General features: G+C 40.8%; 1 protein-coding gene across 2 annotated transcripts in view; it reads right to left on the minus strand.

The window, feature by feature from the left end:
* The window catches only part of CAMTA1 (calmodulin binding transcription activator 1), a 3643069-nt gene that overhangs the window by 3443055 nt on the left and 185086 nt on the right, over positions 1–14928 (minus strand). The window lies entirely within an intron of this gene.

Below are 14928 nucleotides of genomic sequence, written 5' to 3' on the forward strand. Positions count from 1 at the left end.
TACGTAGATCCCTCAAAATGCCCCTGCATAAGATCCCCAAGGCTTGCAAAAATTGACAGCACAGTATGGGAGCTTTTTTGGGGGACAGGGGTACCCAAACTAGATTTGCCCTGGCCACACTTCAATGTTCTCTGTGGGGGGCGGGAATTGGACTCCAATATATTCAAAACTACTACTGGGTAAGCCAACGTGTCTCAGTCAATGACTGGCTACACGGGGATGCCCGTCTCCCTCATTACAGCTGAGCTGGCCCGGATGGACAGGATAGGGCCACTCCAGATTCTATATGGGGGAGCGGTGGGCTGAACATCCTTCCTTGCATGGCACAGCAAAACGTGGGGATTTGGAATGATGTGCCTCAGTCTGGGTTGGGGAGGCAGGCTGGCACAGCCATTCTGGCGTAATCAGAATTAGGTTAGCAAGGTGGGCACTCTCAAGGTTTGGCTTTGCCTTCATGTCTCAACATTGGGCAACATGATAGTCAAAGGGCGACTCATCTCCTTTCTGGATCTCCAGCGCAAACACTGGCTCCCAGATTCAGAGAAATACCACCACATCCAGGTGCAAATGAAAGTGGCATTTCACTGGTTTTAATGTAATTCCATCTCAGTTTTGAAAGAATTTGTGAAGAATTGTACAGCTTAGGTATTTCTCAATTCCCCATTTATACTGCTGATGGCAAACTACCTAGGGCTGGGAGTCTTCTCTGGCGGAACTCCATTTGGATTTTGACAGGTTTTAATGCAATCCCACCAACTTGCAATTATACATTTGTTAAAAAAAGTGGGGAGCCCAATTTATATCCCCCAATTATTTGTAATACCGCTCGTTCTTCCAAATTTCAATTTTGTTACTGAAGGCCGTTTTTGGAGGGGTTTTAAGGGAGTTTTGTTTTGTTCATTTTTCATTACATTTACTTGTATATTTACTTATCCGCCCCCAGAATGGCGTTTTTCTTATATTATATGAGCACATGATACATTGTGTTATGTCATGCCCTATTACATCATGCTTTGTTTGTTTGTATTTGTAATGTTGCCTTATAAACATCTGACAAGGACTGTTAGGCTGCAGAAAGTGGATATGTAGCAGTCCAATTAATAATACACGGTTGAAGCTCTAACATCAGGTAAGCCCCATCGACCAATGTAGACCTGCAAGAACAGACCCGACGACCCTTCTGGACCAAATCTTATCCTGCTGCACTATATATTAACAGGACAAGGTAAGTGCAGACACGGTTGAGAAGGTTAGTTAAGGCTGTATTAAGAAAATGTCCTTCCAGAAGAGCCCAGCTTCAGGCTATGAGGAATCCAAGCTCCCTCACAACCATTACCAACCCATGAAGCTCCAAGCAGACCTCAAAACCATGCAAACAGCCCCGTCTAGGGCCTTGCTTCCATTGAACCACATACCCAACACCACCCTCATTTAAGTGTGCCACAGGGTCCTCCCAGCTTTCCTGGACATTGAACCCAGCCATTCGTGGCAGGAGTGTTTGCTATACTGCTCTTTTGGCAGCACTTCAATACATCTCAGCAGTGCAAGAAGGCCTTAAAGCCTGTGCTTAAGGTGCCAGACAGCCTCTTCATATTGGCCTTATGATGGAAAGTTCCCTACTTGATTGCGGTCGAAATTACTGTTGACCCAGCTATAGTACCATTCATTATTCTACAATCTTACCGCTAATTGAATTCTATCTGACTGCATTCCACCGTCTTATTTACTAGTGCACTACATACTAGGTTAACTCCGGTTCTCTGTACTCCCCCCAAGGATTACCTGGTATGGCTAGAGTGAGGGAGATCCTTTATTTGAACATCTCCTTTTGTGTCCACCAGCCTTCGTTCTGCACAGAGCCAATTCCAAGTTATGAAACTTCAGCATGCAGGGCATAACCAGAACCCACTCAGTCCATAAACTGGGGATGAACCAATAAGATTATCTGGTTAGTAGCCCCCGCAACTTGTAGAGACTCTTGAGCACACCTCTAGGCAATCAATCATGCATCCACAAAAGAGCTCAACGTAATAACACTACACAATGGCCTCTTTAAACGTTCTGCCAACCAATAGGGGAAGCTTGTGCCCATTCTTTTAGTCACATTTTCTTCTGGTCAAAACACTGAAAACTATACATCCATCTCAGTGATCACTGTCAGTCACCCATAGGTTTTCATTTCCCTACACGTTGTGAGTTAAATCTGTACTCCTTTTGTCTCCCTGAATTTTCTCACTCTTCCCACTTTCCCACTCTGCTTGGCCCCTTTCCTTCACCTCACAGACCACGGTCTGGATGCCACCTGTGAGGGGAGGTGGGGGGGGGGTCACAATTCGACTCTACATGGACAAGGCCCTGTACTTTAAGACAAATACAGTGGTGATGTGAGCAGTATAAAAGGCAAACAACATAAGCTGCAAGTACTTTGACAGAGTATCATGTAAGCCTTCCAGTTCCTAAACCTGCAGTATGTTTTCTTATCATGCATGACAGCCACAGTGATATTACATTATGCATTTTGTAATTAATCAAGACTCACATAATGCCAAGCACGTTACATGTAAGAATTCATTCTTAAGACTAGTGTTTCTATAGGAGTATTATTTTGTTCTACAGTCATGCAATTAATGCATAAAGAAGCATGCCAGAATAATAAATATACATAGAAATAACTAAAAGGTTAGATAGAAAGATACAAAGCCATTGCCAGTCTAAAATTGAACCAGGTTATGCAGAAACATTATGATAGGTGGAAAGGCAAACCCACTGAAAACTATGCTTGTTTGCGTGTTTAGAAATGTCAAAACCGGCATGTATTTGCATGTAGAATTTACAATATATACAATGTTGTGTTCATGGCATGTTCAAAAATAAAGAAACTTGTCTCCGCATCTTGAAAATGAAAAAATGTAAAGGATCATTTTATTATTTTGTACCACCCAAGACCTTCATTATGGAGGTACGATTGTGTAATAAATATAGAAGGCAGTGTGCAGGTGAAGAAAGAGAAGGATGCAATTATACCCATTTTCCCCTTAAGTAGACAAGAGAGATGGGGGGGGTCATTGCATGCTTGCCTGTATCCCTCCGGTAATTCCGGTGGGATACCTGCAAACGGACCTATCGTTAGCGCCCCATGATATCCTGGTATTACCGGGATATTCTAGGTGCTGGCTACGGCGGTCCTTCCCCATTCCATGCAGTCAGACAGGGCTCCATTGAGGGGATTGCCAGTATTACCGGCACTGGGAATGACCTGAAGCAGTTTGCTGTCATTTCTTAACTACTGTCAGTCACAGAAAGATTCTTAATTAATCAGAAACAACTTATCTTAAGCAGACTGGTCTACTGGTTGCTCCACGGGTGTGTCACTTACCTAGACAAATCTGAGTAAGATAACATTTTGGGATGGCACCAAACAAAGCAAACCTTGTATGTTAGTATTTCTTAATTGGAAAAGCCTTACATTAGGCAAGTCAGTTATTCGAGTGCCTATCCATGATATGCATCTGACCCTGCATCAAAGAATATCCTCGACCTTCCACTGGCAGGTTTCCGAAAGAAACAGCAAATACTGCCTTTGAATACCACTAATGCATAGCACACAAATGACCCTAAAAGCAACATGGACAGGCAGGGGGGAAGATGATGGAGTACCATGTCAAAGCTGGTTTAATTTCAGGAGCACAGCATGCAGCACTGACAAGGATGCTTCATGTTGGATGGAGCCTACTAGAGCTTAAACTCCCAGACCATGAATAATACCGAGCGCAATTCTTCAGCAGATGCAACCAACAACGGTAGCTGCCAGCCACAGATCTCAGAGCGTTGTCCTGAGGATTTATCGTAGATAGATGACAAAGAACGCTCTCGTGCAGAAAATACAAAAATAAACACAAAACTCAGATTACTGTGCAGGCGCCCAAAAGTTAAGCGGAGAAGTAGCAATTCCATACATATTTATAATTGGCTCCACTGACAGGACAAACCCAGCAGATAAGACAGCAACTCCAGAGCTCCCATCGGTATAGAGCTGTTCCTTTGGAGGGACCTGGTCTGCCAAATAGACTAATTATTTGCATTAGGAGACATGTGAACATCAGAAAATTATCAATTTTGTCAATCCGCCCAAAATGTCTGGAGTGATTTGTACCTATGTTTTTTGCCAAAGAAGAGCTTGATTTGATTTGATTATTTGTATAGCGTATATCCCGTAGGAACCTAGCAAAAATTGCATCTAGGAGCAGATGAAAAGGAGATTCCTTCGATGAAGCAGATTGTAAAACAGTAACTGCCGAAGAGGAGAACCAGAGCGCCATCTGTGAATCCATTGCTACATGTGTGGTTTTTGGAGAGTGTAAAAGGTAGCATTATAAGGACACGGAAATCAGCATGAATACGGAGAGCAGATGCAGTATTGCTTGCAACAGAACAGGCATTGCTGCACATTGCATGCAATACACCTTATACTTGCTCTGGGTATACCAGGTGGCATGCTACTAAATGCGTTGGTCACCCTGGTAAGAAGGTCATTTAACAACACCCACTGATACGGTGTACTCGGAGAAAGGGTCGTACATACAGTCATAACAGAATACAGGTCATGATAATTTCACAAAGACCTAAGTGACAGAGGTCAGAAGTCTCTGATAGAGTAGTCTAGATTGGAAGTCCTGGAAAACTGTGCCAGGCTAATCGCGAATTTGGAAGACAAAAAAGCAATTCACTTATTTATATTTTATACAAACACCTTAGTGGATATGATTAATCCTGCAAATGGCAGATAGAATGCTTACATTAGCTGTGTCCACTGTGACATCTAGGACCATGTTAATAAGGAATTTGCAAAAGTACAATTTGCTATTTGCTCAAACGAATGATCACTTTTAGATGCGGGAGGGACAATAATATATTGGGTCAACATTGCCTACTGCCATTGGTGGCACGTTCTATAGCACCCATAGGGCATCAGCGCCACCATTACTTTCGCACAAGGTACCCAGCAGGCTTAAATAAGCAGATATTCAGATAACGCATAAGCAACGCGCTTTAGGAAACATGCATTTATGGCTAGGCAAATAGTTTGCTCATGCAGAGAGGGGCACTTCGCACTGAGATGGGGAGGGAGAGATTTTATTGTAGTGCAACTTTGTGATTTTGGAAAATCCTGTATATTCTGAGTTTCATATGAATGCATTGCTTAGAATTAAAAGTATGAAATGTGTACGAACAATTGACAAATTACTAAGGGTACCCATATGCATTTTAACAAACACGGATTGCAATCAATGATCATACTTTAGTTCATACTATGCAAATCAGATGAAACAAAGCTTACCATATTCTAAATGTGTTAGACTAAAAAGTATTGTTTATTGTTTTCAGTTGACAAAAGTGACATTGTAGCAGGAGAGAAAGTGCAGTAGGCCCTTCAATCATAGCAGCAACGGTTCAAAGTATCAGGTTGTATTTTCTTGCATTTAACTCTAACCTTCTAATCCTTCAGCACCAACAGTCGAAGTATCATAAGTATTAGTGGCGCTATTAGTAGCAAATAACTACTCCAACAGTACTACCAATAGCAGTATTATTACTGCTACTTTAAATAGTACTACCACCAATATTGGTAGTAGTATACTACTATTTGCACCACTGCCATTAGAAGACTTAGGGCTAGCACCACCAGTACTTCTAGTAGTACAACTGGTAGTAGTACTACTTCTGATCTTGTTTGTAGTGCTAATACTGTTTCTGTGGCTACCTGTTTTAATAATGGCATTTGTACAAGTAGCTCAAATATTATAACTACTACCCAAAACCATAGCAGTACTATGTTCATCAATAGTGGTAGCACTACTACCAGTTGTAGTAGTAAGACTACAACCATTACCATTAGTAGGTATTGCACCAAAATACTGCAGAAAATGTCAAAGCCAAAAAAGCTGAACAAGGTGAGCAGTGGTTGCTGAGGTGTTCCCTGAAGCCCTAGTTTGGCATGTTTTAGCTTTGGTGGGAGCTGTGAACAAAAGAAGAAAATCCCAAAAGCTTGAGTGACAAAATGCGAAAAAGTCAGCTTTGCATTTTAGTAACTCAAGTTTTTGAGATTTTTTATTTTAACATAGATCCCCATTAGTAGTACTATCACTATTACCAGTAGCAGCAGCAGAATTATTAATACTATCTGAGCATGAGAAGTAGCACTACTACTACTACTGGTAGTGGTAAAAGTACTGCTAGTACTATTATAATGACTCTTACTAGTAGTAGTAGCACTACTACGGTTAGTAATAGTTTTGCTACTGACAGCAAGTCTACTACTGGTAGAACTAATACTAGTAGTATCAATATGGCCAGTAGTGTTGGCACTGGCCTTGGCACAACTGCATTGGAACAAGTAGTGCTACTACTAGTTCTGTTGGTAATACTGCTACTGCTGTTTTTATTAATAATGGCTATATTGATTCTGGTAGTGGTGGTAGTTCTAATATTAATAGTAGCAGTCTACAAAGTGTAGAATTGTTACAAAAAAGTACTACTACTTGTATCAGCAGCAGCAATATTCTTAAAACTGGCAACATTGCTACTTCAACTGGCAGTAGAACTACTATTGTGCTACTATTGGTGGGGCAGGGTTAGTAAGGTAGTAAACTTGATGTTGTAAAGGAAAATGCAACCATTACTTTACTCATGCTGCTCTAATGGATTACAGAAACAGACCATTATTAACGAAGGAATCACTTAAAATGCATTTATCATAACAAAAGATGTTTGTGTGTACTCATAGGCAGCCCAATTTCTTTATCAAACGTATACCAAGGTTCCACGTCAAAAGAATTGTCAGTGCAGGGATGAATGAATCAGGCCAAACGCAAAGGTCTTGCCTTTTCCCCGCCATCCCTCAGTCTCTGTTTTACCATTATTTTCAAAATTGTCCATCTTTTCGGGCTGCCCAAAAAGCTTGCGAGCTGACAGATTTCCACCTATTTTTTTTTCCAACATAATAATACACTACAACTGGCACAGAAAGAACGAAAACATGAACAATACCAGACACTTATAATTAAAAAAAGAACACATGCAGGTGTACAACAAACCATGCTGATTACACAGGTTATAAATGTAAGACTATTGCAAAAGAAAATATACATTTTTAGTTACGGAGAGCTTGAGCACTAGAAGAGTCCTTTTGTTTCAGTAAGGCACTGATGTTTTTCAGAATGTTGGCATATTATGTTTAATCATACTATCGCGCAACTAAACTGATATTCTCTTTTACACTATTCTGTGCCGCACTAGACACAAAAGACATTAAAAATGCAATCCCCTTAGGCATGAAAATATGAGAGAGAGAATTTTGAAGCAGCTAAGGAGCATCAGAGGAGCTGACCAGGGTGACCAGATCATAAAATAAGAAGAGTCAAATAATTACTTACTGTTGAATCTTTAACCTATGAATAACTACTGATAGCTTTCAGCGAACAGGGGAAACATTACTCCAAGTACCGATGCATGCACCACGCCACCCCGTGACCCAAGCCCACACATCACTATGCTACTGGCAGCTCCCTATTGGGGAACATAAATTAGCTACAATGCGCAAGAGCGTGAGAATACACCACCATGAATCGTTGACATTTTACAGGAAGGAGAGAAATAGATGATGCAAAAAAATCTAACCTCCACGTACATTACGGAAGTACCAATCTATTTCCCTTGCAGTAACACATAGTATGAATGTGTCCCCCTGTTTAACAGACCTGCAGTAATCTTCCTTAGCAAAATGAAACAGTAGGAATATCAGTCTATCAATATACTTTATTCTGAGCTTTAAGGTCTATTCAAGTGCATATACAACAATAATCACAGTATTACAACGTTAAAACATGCTACAAACACATAGCAGAAATACAACAAACGTCTCCATTTAGTTTATGGACAAATTCACCAACCGTTTCCCACATACTTAACTACATTTCTTTCTCTCATCAGGTTGATCTCCTGTCCATTTTTACACCCTTTCATTTGTTTAAAAATTGGTGTTGTATTTGCTCATTTTCTTAATTCAATCAATATTTACTTTATTGCAAATAAAATTCAATTTCCATAAAAGTAAAAGCACATTTGAAACCATCTTAGCGTCCAAATGCAGTGCAAAAATCACACAAATGAAAGCTAAAATCATAAAAATTAACGAACTTTAATTGCACCAATTAAAAACTTTGCAACTGCAAAACGTACCAAAGGATCATTCAATAATAATAAAAAGGTGAGTGCACATCGACAAGGACTAAAACCATAATTTTGCAAAACTGGTAACAGCATACATCATCGAATTGCGGTGCAGAAAGACGTCAAATCTAACAAATTCACTGGAAGAGCCAAGGTGCAAGTGCAGAGCGCTCTTTTCACTTGGCAATATTTCCAGGCCAATTTAACCTCTTTTGCTGGCAATATTAAGTCGTAATTTGGTCAAAATTACACCTGAGAACATATGTTTTTTTCCACTTTAAAAAAGGTTCAAGGCGTAATCTCCTTTGTAATGGGTAATAAACCCCTTTTTTTGCATTTCTCCAAACATGATGCTTCTCTTGTGTTCTGCAGTAAAAGCAGATATTTACCTTTAATTAGAAATGTATAGGTTCTCAGAAATACATTCGGGTTTGCAAACCACATGGCAGACCCAGTTTGGTTAGTCCATTTTATCCGGTCTACCTCACTTTTCATTACATCAGACAAAAGGTCCCTAGCAATAGGTAATTCCAAATTAGCCTACATTGAGCACCATAATCAAGTTGGCTGGATTGTCAAACTATCTTCAATGTTGGGCATCCCAAGTTCTGAATAAAGAATAAACAAGGGAATCAACTGGGGTATCTTTACGATTTCCCTTAAGAAGGTGTTTCCCACTACAGCCAACATCAGTAGCCCAGATTCCTGATCCATAAACAACAAGCCCAATTTTCTTGGCCTGCTAGGCCTTAATTATTGTCTCAACATGGATCCCCAATGAACAAGGATTAATCTGTTTCATGCAAACAGCTGTTTTGGCCACTTGTTTCAACCATGTCAGCTTATTAAATATGGAAACGTCCAGGAAATCGTAACTCCAAACCCATTGGAGCCTTTCATCTTTAAAACTGATCTAGAATCCCCTTTCTTTGTCCCTATGGCCATAACCTTAGAGGTTTCTTTATTATTGGACAAAGTCCTGTGAATCATAAAATTAGCAAACAAATCTATCATGTTTTGGAGCACCTTTGTTGTCCTGGTGAGCAACACCACGTCATCTGCGTATAATAATAGGGGTTATGGACGACAGTCAAAATCACTCGAAAGTCCATGAATGCTGCATATATTGGTGACCCACATCTGGCATTGAACTTCGATGTTATTAATATAAAATTAAAAATCTGATCTTGTGTTCCCACTCCCTCTTTGAAACCATTCTAGATTTCCAACAGTGGGTAGGAATCATGTGTCCAGGTCAGGAGTCTATAATGTTTTGCCATCACAAATAGCTTATTTTCTGCGTCCAGCTGTGAATTTTTCTATAATCATGCCCAATGCATTTAAAAGAGCTAGTAAAATCTTATCCCAAAGTGGCCATCTTTTTTACAAATCACAACACAGAAATAATCAAGAACTGGATCCCTCTCATGTTAAAAGTTAATAAAGTCACCTCAGCAAATGGCTCCCATTTCAAGGATAATTAACTAGAAATTGGGCAATGCTTCCTGTTGTGACCTTATTCAAGTTTATTGGGGTTTAGGTATGGTTGTTATGCTCTTCAATGTCTTTCTTTCTTGTGAATATTCTGTAAATTCTTGTCTATAGTTACGTCATGATGGAATGTTTCTTTTTAAGATTCTTATGGAATTGTTTGTACGGTTCTTGTCAGTTGATGACTCGTGTGAATCTTGCCACAGCCTATAATATACGTTACCGAATAAATATTAACTTTCTAATCTCAGGGTTTGTATTAATTAATTCATTCCAGCTGTCTGCCCCAGGCTGTGGTGGAGAAAGGCAGACAAGGATTTGTTGTGAAGGCAGTGACTGGTAAACAGGGAAAGGCAGCAGTTTTCTAATCCTGCGCTCTCAGATGAGTAAAATGTTGCTACACTGAGCCCGAAGATCACCAGCCATATACCAAGATGAGAGATTAAATGGAGCCCATCGCTCAACAACATTCAATTAATGTGGAAGTTATATGGTAATTCCGTAGTTCACAGTGTTATACCACATCGTAATACACTATGTTAGTTCAATAAGGACAGCGATTACGCCAACAAAGGGCAGACCGCTAAGGTGGAAAATGCACAGGAAGGGTAGAAAAGAACTCCATATTATTCCCAAGGCTGAAACGCTGTGCTACCTTGAGTGAATTCTGTAAGCCCTGAACTGTTATCTAAGTTAGCAGCGCAACAATTCACTCAATGAGCAAAGAGGAGCAAGAAACCTGCCTAGAAACACGTGATGAAACAGTATCTGGAGGCACAGAATGCAGCAATATGAATCTGCCTAGCAACGCGTGACAGAACAATAGCGGGAAGTACAGAATACAGATAGCAAGAGGATTGCTTCTGCCTGGAAGCAATCTGCCTAGCAACAAGTGTCGAAACAATAGCTGGAAGAACAGAATGAAGCTAGTTTCTGTCTTTTAGTCGCATGCCTAAGTAGAAAACCCATTTAATTATTGATTGGACTGGAGAAGTTAGTCAAGCCCTGCATAAGCAGACAGTTATTAATTCTCCACAGAAAGGATTAAAGAAGGGAACAACGCACCTAACTTAAGTCATTCCACCACGCTGATTGTCTAACGAAAGGATTTTGAAACTCATCACAGACAATGAACATACCAGGTCCAGATTGTTTCTTATTACAACCTAGGGAACCATTATTGAAATGGAGAGAATGGAAGGAAGGCTTTCTAAAATTTGTGTTGGCATTGTACGAACAAATTATGCAGCAGAAAGGAAGCATACGCTTCTGTACCACTGTCTTAGACATGCCGGACAAGAGCTTTTCAAGAGACTCCCTGAACCATGTCAACCGTTAGAAGCAAGCACATGGGAGCAAAAAGGAGGAGAATCAATAGAAGACTTTGTTACTGCCCTAAGAGGGCTAGCAACCAAATGCTGGTTCAGTCAATATTGCCACAAAGAACACATTTGAGATCAAATGCTCCGATAATAAAATAAGAGAAGAGCTGTGGAAGGAGAAGGGCCCCAACCTTGATCGAACAATTGAGATAGCTAAACAAGTTGAACCCACTACACTGTGCATTAAGCAACTCAATCAAGAAGAGAACAAAGAATGCCGAGAGAAGGATACTTCCAGGGTTAATGCAGTTACTAATAGCAGGATGCACAGTCAGAGTGATGACAATGGACAAGTTACTCACAAATTCAAAAACTACAAAAGCAAGAAAGGAGAGACTAGCAGAAGAAAACAACCAGAGGTTTGAACGTCTTGGAGGACAACAACAAAGATGTTGTTTCAGATGTGGGAGCACACAGCATATGCACTGCTGTTTATGTAGAGTGCCGTTTCTGTGCAGTAAGGGGACATCTTGCCAGATGTTGCATAATGTCTGACAAGTCTGGAAGTATTCGAGAGTGTGTGAGAGTGATTCTGAACAGAAAGGGTTTGGTGATGTGACAGTGATACAAGTTGTCAGTACTGTTTCTGGAAAGAGGTTAAGGAAACCTAAGGAACTTGTTACAGTTAACAGGATTGAAGTATTAATGTTGATAGAAAATGGAGCAGACTATTGGGAAAGAAACTTGGATAACAAAGTTCAAGCGATGTGTGCTCAAGAAAGCCAAGATAAAGGTGAATGCTTATGAAGAAAGTCGGATAGACATTATTGGAGAATTAGATGTTTTTAAATTTCAAGAGAAGTGTGCAAGAGAAAAGGCGTATGTGACGAATATAGGAGGTGATTTGCTCTCTTGCAGCAGCCAGGCAGCCTTGGGAATGATTGACCTGTTTACACATCAGTGGTGGATTGTTCTGGAGTGGGTGAAGCAGGGAATAGGATGAAAATAATTTCTCTTCCAACCAGCTCAAATGAAGAGGACTGATTCCAAGGTGAGAGGAGATGTAGCGACATGGTGCCTCAGAATTTTGTCGATAAAGTTGGATGTTTGAAGAAGTTTATGCATAGGATTAGGCTTAGAAGGGGAGCGAGAGCAGTTGTAGCGAAGGTGAGGACAGTGCCTCTTGCTCTCAGAAAAGTAGTAGAGCTGGAACTTGAGAGAATGACAAAAGACTGATAGAGCCAGTGGAGGTGTCAGAATGGGTTAGTCCCTTTATGGTGGCGAGAAAAGAAAACGGATTGGTGAGGTAGTGTATTGATTAATTCTTTAATAGGAATGTGATAGAGAAATTTCCATTGCCAAAAATTGATTAGCTGGTTTCTGATCTTTCAGGGGCAAATTGGTTTTCTCTTTTGGATCTTAAATGAGGATACCATCAGATACCTTTGCACCCCAGCTCACGAGAGTCAAATGCCAACAAGATGACATTCTAGTGTGGGGAGGGAACGCAGAAGAACATGACATAAGACTGAGTGGTGCTAGGAAGGCTAGTTGATTCAGGGCTAACGTTGACACTTGAAGTGTCGCTTCAGACAAAATTGTGTATCTAGGGCATAGTCTGTCGAGTGAGGGAGTTAAACCAAAAGTCAGTACTGTCAAACTATTGTGGAGATGCCCGAGCATAGGAACAAGATAGAAGTGCCATATTTTTCAGGGTTCGTAGAGTTTGACGCAATGTTCATGAATGGGTTGGCGATTTGCACTCAAGCTCTCAGGAAACTCATGAGAAAAAGGGGTGAAATTTGTGTGGGGGTCAGTGTGCTAAAGAGTTTCAAGCCATTAAAGAGTATCTTGTGAGTCCCCCAGTGTTGAATGTCTTTAGGAGTGATTTGAAGACTGCGGTTTACACTGATGAAAGTGATTTGGGTTTAGGAGGCGTTCTGATGCAGGAGGATGATGAAGGGAGTGAGAAGACTATAGCACTCTCGTCAAGGACACCGAAGGATGCCGCAAGGTGTTATTCGGTCATTGAACAAGAAGCTCTGGCTGTAGTATGGGCCATAATCAAATTCAAAGTGTACTTGTTTAGGAGGTCATTTGTTGCCAGGACTGATCATAAAACTTTGGTCAATATTTTTAACAGAGGTGGATTGGATGGAGTGTCTAGACAGATTGTCAAGTGGGTAACTAAATTTCAAGGACTGGAATTCATGTGAAACACACTGAAGGGAAAAGGAACGTGGAAGCCCATGGGTTGTCGCACAATGCTGTCAATGAGAAGGAAGGAATTTATGAGGTTGGAGGATTTGACAAAGATAGTTTAGATATTTTTGGCATAGAAGAATGTTTGGATCAGGTGCATTGGTCGGAGGAATGCAGCTGTGATGAGTTTTATCAGCTGGTGAAGCAATTCACAGAAGAGAGATGGCATGAAGTGGACTTTGAGAAATGGGAAGAGAAGTAGCCTGGGGTTTGTGGTTTCAAGAGAGTTAAGAATTAATTGAGTGTTCGCAACTGATTGCTTTATAAGGGCGAGAGGTTGTTAGTTCCTGAAGGGATGAGAGAGATTGTAATCAGTCTGGGTTACAAATCCCAAATGGGAAAATAGAGGACCAAGTCTGTCATTAGGGTGGACATTTGGTGGCCACAGATGGACAGAAACATTGAACAATCAGTGGATGAGTGTAGTATGTGCAAAGAAAGTGACAAGGTTTTGAAGCCAGAGGTGGCTCCCATGATGATACCCGAGGTGGGTACAGTCTACTGGGACACCGTAGCTGTTGACTTATTAGGACCACTAACATTTTCAGGAGCTATAGGGTGCCATCTGATTGGGGCAGTAGATGTAATGTCCAAGTGGCCGGAGGTCGGAGTATTGAAGGAGATGACATCAAGACATGTAATTGAATTTTTGGAAGGTGTGTTTCTAAGGGAAGGTTTTCCTGCATACGTCCTGAGTGACAATGGTCCCCAATTTGTGTCAGTTGAATTTGAGGATTGGCTAAGATTATTAGGGGTTCAGCACAAACAAACCTCCCTATAGCACCCTCGCACCAACGGGTGTGTAGAGAGGTTCAACAGGATGATCATGGAGGGTGTGAGAATGCAAGTGGCTAATGGTGGGCATTGTAAGAGTATTTCAGTACAGGGTGACACCTCATAGTGTTGTTGGTGTAACACCTTTGAACATTTTAGAGAAGAGGAAGCCCAATACATTTTGAGTGTGGCTTGGTAAATCCAAGTTAGTGAGTGTGGATGGGAAGATGGTTAGGAATCAGATTATGAGAAATGGAGAGATTGCAAAATGCAGGTATGACAAGGTGCGGAGATGTAAAGTCAATGCGTGTGGGGACAAAGTGAACATTCTTTTGCCAAGGAAAGGGAAGAAATATGGTGAGAAATGGTCAAAATTGTGGAGAGGGATCTTGGTAATGCAGAGAGAGGGATGGGTGGTGAGGTGTGGAGCAAAGAGAGAGTTGTGAAGTATGGTTGAGTCTCTAAGAATGTTCGAGTCCCTGTTGGATCATCAGTTAGGAGGGGAGGTGTGTTGTGATCTTATTAAAGTTTGTGGGTTAAGTGTAGTTGCTATGCTCTTCAATGCCTTTCTTCCTTGGAAATATTCTGCAAATCCTTCTATATAGTTAGGTCATGATGGAATGTTTCTTTGTAAGGTACTTATGGAATGGTTTGTGTTTGTACGGTTGTCAGTTTATTGCCCCTGATGAGTCTTGCCACACCCTATAATATATGTTCCTAACTAAATATTAACTTTCATCTCAGGGTCAGTAATCATTAGTACCTATACCACTTTACATCATTTCCAATTGTATTGTACAGAGTGGAAACGCGATTTACCCGTATAGCCTCCGAAATATTGGTTGGCTGT

The sequence above is a fragment of the Ambystoma mexicanum genome, chromosome 8 (assembly GCF_040938575.1).
Source record: "Ambystoma mexicanum isolate Mex_15411 chromosome 8, UKY_AmexF1_1, whole genome shotgun sequence".
NCBI lineage: Eukaryota > Metazoa > Chordata > Amphibia > Caudata > Ambystomatidae > Ambystoma > Ambystoma mexicanum.